At 42.8% G+C, this 4416-nt stretch overlaps 1 protein-coding gene across 2 annotated transcripts in view; it reads left to right on the plus strand.

Annotated features, from left to right (window-relative positions):
- Positions 1–4125: 4125 nt before the first annotated feature.
- Positions 4126–4416, plus strand: part of DYRK1A (dual specificity tyrosine phosphorylation regulated kinase 1A) — a 125762-nt gene continuing 125471 nt past the window's right edge. Inside the window, exon 1 of one of the 2 annotated variants that reach the window (XM_004696935.3) lies at positions 4126–4386. The gene's annotated coding sequence lies outside the window, so the exon portion shown is untranslated. The remainder of the gene's footprint in view (positions 4387–4416) is intronic. The other variant, XM_004696936.2, reaches the window with a different exon arrangement.

Here is a 4416-nt window from a genome sequence, read left to right on the forward strand (position 1 = left end):
GGAGAGTAGACAGCCTCATTGTCCTCCCTCTGAGTCACTGGGGGAGGGGGGGGTTTCCCAATCACTGGCCTTGCAGTGAGCAGCCCAACACATCATGCTGTATGCTGCCAGGGCTCTGCTGGGTCAAACCCAGTCGCTCTGGAGCGGATTCTAAGTCATGGTGACCTCACATGTGTCAGGTCAGAACTGAGCTCCACAGGTTTTTCACAATGGCTGATTTTTGGGGGAAGTAGATCTTCAGACCTGTTGTCAGAGGTACGTCGCTGTAGACTTGAACCTCCAGCCTTTTGGTTAGCAGCTGGATGCTTCCATCGTTGCCACCATCCTGGGACTCATCTTGGTCAGACATTTCATAAATGATAAACGACTGCCCACTGAAAGAATGTCCCCTATCAACTTAAGAATACATTTATTTGTGTGGTTAGCTGTGAATTGTTCTTTTTTTTTTTTTTAGCAGCGGGGTGGGTGAAGGGAGACGCCGGACAGTGTAATATAAGATACAATAATAATTTATAAATTATTCAGGGTACATGGGGGAAAGGGGAGGAGGAAGGGAAGGGGAGGGGAGGGGGAAAGGAAAATGAGCGGATTCCGGGAACCCAAGAGGCAAGCGAATTTTGGAAATAATGAGGGCAACAAATGTATAGATGTGCTTTACACAATTGATCTATGTATTGTGATGAATTGTATGAGCCCCAATAAATTGATTAAAAAAAACACCAAAAAAACATTTTATTAGGGGCTCATACAACTGTTATCCCAATCCATACACACATCAATTGTTCTTAACCATCAGTTCAAATTTGAGATCAGAAGAGCTGAACACAAGACCAGTGAACAAGCAGCTTTTCTTTCCATTCATGTCTAATGTCATCACTGTTATGTGTTACATATCCTTCATATTTTATCTATCATCTATCTATCTATCTATATCTATAATCATTTTATTGGGGGCTCATACAACTCTTATTGTAATCCATCCATCCATCCAGTGTCAAGCATTTTTGCATTCGTTGCCTTCATCATTCTCAAAACATTTGCTCTCCACTTAAGCCCTTGGTATCAGCTCATTTTCCCCCCTCCCTCATGAACCCTTGATAATTTATAAATTATTTATTATTTTGTCATGTCTTACACTGTCCAACATCTCCCTTCACCCACTTTTCTGTTGTCCGTCCCCCAGGAAGAGGTTATATGTAGATTCTTGTGATCAGTTCTCCCCTTCTACCCCACCTTCCTTCCACCCTCTTGGTATGGCCACTCTCAGCAATGGTTCTGAAGGGATCATCTGTCTTGGATTCCCTGTGTTTCCAGTTCCTATCTGCACCAGTGTACATCCTCTGGTCTAGCCGGATTTGTAAGGTAGAATTTGGATCATGATAGTGGGGATGGGGGGTGGGAGGATGCATTTAAGAAGTAGAGGAAAGTTTTATGTTTAATTGTTGCTACACTTCTCACTGACTGGCTTGTCTCCTCCCCGCGACCATTCAATATTTTTATCTGGAGTTAGGTGGTAATACGTGAGGGGGACTTCAAAAAGTTCATGGGAAAAGTCTTCTATCTTTCCATTATTTTTCTTCTATGAACTTTTTGAAGCCCTTTCATATCCGTTAGGGAAAAAAAACCCCAACTAAAACAAAATAAACCAAGCGTCTTTATATCATGGAAAATATATAACAAAAAATATTCTGTATTTTTTAGTTTGTAGGCTCTGATATTTTCACAGGAATCAGCTTGTTGTGGTAGAAAGAATATAGGCTTTATAATTTTGTCTGTGGTCAAATCTTTGTTTTACCGTTTATTGATGATATTAACTTTGGAAAAGTTATTTAATTGTTCAGGACTTGTTTTCTCATTCATGAAATGGGGTTGCATATTTGGTATGAGCATTTAAGGTACTGTAGAATGTATTCAATATGTCGGGGGATACTAACTGCAAGGTCAGGGGTTCAAACCCTTCAGCGCCCCTGTGACAAAAAGTTCCTATAAAGACTGACAGCCTCAGAAACCCTATAGAGTAGTGGTTCTCAACCTGTGGGTCGCGACCCCGTTGGGGGTCGAACGATCCTTTCGCAGGGGTCATCCAATTCATAATAGTAGTAAAATTATAGTTATGAAGTAGCAACAAAAATAATTTTATGGTTGGGGGGGTCACCACAACACGAGGAACTGTTTTAAAGGGTTGAGGCATTAGGACGGTTGAGACCCAGTGCAGTAGATGGCAATGGGTTGTGGGTTGTGGTATTGGTGGTCTTTCCTTTTAGAGGTTAATGTCAATCAATGACAACATCCATAAATGGATCTGATGTGGGGGGCCAGGAGAAGGATATTTTCAGATGACAGCATGCGTTTGATTACTGGCTGATCAACACCAACTGGCATCTGCACCAGAGACCCTCCTGCCGAAGCAACTGTAATTTCCAGGTTACTCTTTAGGCAAAGCCTATCAAAACCCATTTTATGTCATTTCAAACTGGACACAACAGTTTGTTATCAATGTGGTATACGGCTGCCATGCTGGGGGTGGGGAATGGGTATGAATAAGAGCAATGTCTTCATGTACTTCTGGTCTTGAATTGCAAGATTCTGCTTCGCTTTGATAATCTTCTGGACTGTCTTAAATGAAGACAGGACATCTTGATACATTGTCATAGTCTGTCCAGGATAACTAAATGATGGAAGTTTTCTCTATGACCAGCAATATAAATTTGACTCATTTATTGGTTATGCACTTGGCTCCTAACCAAAAAGGTGGGCAATTTGAACTCACCAGCCATGCCATGGGGAAAAAAATGTGGCAGGATGTTTTGGCAGATTTACAGCCTTGGAAATCCAATGGGGGCACTTTCACCGTTTACTATAAGGTTGCTGTGCATCTAAGCCACTCATGAGTAGTGTTATTATTTTTCAGTTTAGTGTGAAAAGTTCAGAAAAAAGCACAATCATGAGGGGATGGAAGAGGGAGGAGGAGGAGGACGAGGGAGTTGGCTGTATAGGTTGAAGTTTGAGCTTGGGAGAAATCAAGGTAGTGACCTCTCATGTGTATAAAGACACTCTTGGCCATTTCCTCTTCCTTCAAAACAACTATGTAGACTGTGGATGTTAATCACATTCCCAGGGCAACTTTGAAACAAAACAAAAACTACAAAAGAAAATCTCTCAAAACTCGGTGATCACGAATTTTTGTAGTTTTCTTAATACCGTGGAGAATCTGACTGAAGTAAGCCATTTGCCGGATACTTCAATTTTTGAGGAAAATACACACCATTTGTCTATGTACAATGACATCGGCAACCCTCATATTGCACGAACTATATCCCTATCTTCTTGTAGTCTGCCATCATTAACACAAACTTGCCTGAACACCTTTTGTCTAGTTTCTTTTACATTTAGTTTGATCTTAGGGCCTGTGCTTATTTTGAATGGTTAGTATACCAATGCTATGCTAACTGTAAAAACATTTGTTGGAAATTATTTAAAGCAAGCTTATTTTCCTTGAGTCACATAGGACAGTTGTAGTACAAATCTTTTTTTACACTAAATATTGTTGACAAGTTTGTATGTGTTATTACTGTATTTGAGAACAGCTTAAGGCTTTTTAAATGCACCTTATGGGGGGAAAAAGATCAGTATGATGACAAAATTCAAATTTAGAAATAAATCAGTACATTAGTGTCTTTGGGGACAAAATTGCACCCAAACTCTTTTTAGTGGAACATTTATTAAATATTATTATATCAGGGTTGGAACAAAATACAACTTGTAGTTAGTGGCTGTCTCCTAATTACAAAGTAGCCAGTATGGCATCCTTCGGTTTTAATGCCTGGGTAGTATAAATAAGTGAAAGCCAAAATAGTTTTGATTGTCAAGGACAAGTGGGCCATTTAAGACTCTGGAAACTGAGAAGCTACATCAAAAACGAAATGCAGGGGCTCGAACGACCAGGATAGCAGAAGAGTAAACGGAGGGGCATTCCGATGGCAAAGGCAGGCAGCACCCACAGAAGTGGGGAGGAGTCAGCTTTGAAATAGACGGCGAAGCACGGGCGAGCGTGCGCTGCCTCAAAAGTTTCTGGGAAGGCTACGTCCTTAATTCTCGAACGTTGGCACTGCTTCCTTAAAAAGCCGAGCGCCGAGATTTAATCAAGGTGTCCGTCGCAGGGGCATCCCTGATCCGGGGGAAGCGGCGGAATTCCTGAGATGTCTGGAGCGCGGAGGCGGCCTCCTCCCCACCCCCACCGCGGCCTCCGTGGGCATTTTCCGGCGAGGGGGGGGGGGACGCGAGCCCTTCGAAGAACACTTTAAACCCATGAACGTTTGCGCCAGCCGCTTCCACGCGGCCGCCGCGCGCCCCGGGAATCAGAGCGAGCACCCCGGCCACACAGCGGTGAGCGCCCCGGGCCTGGGCGCGCGCGGG

Source organism: Echinops telfairi, unplaced genomic scaffold (assembly GCF_000313985.2).
Source record: "Echinops telfairi isolate 266 unplaced genomic scaffold, ASM31398v2 ScPeMD7_7469;HRSCAF=8507_0, whole genome shotgun sequence".
In the NCBI taxonomy this organism is placed as follows: domain Eukaryota; kingdom Metazoa; phylum Chordata; class Mammalia; order Afrosoricida; family Tenrecidae; genus Echinops; species Echinops telfairi.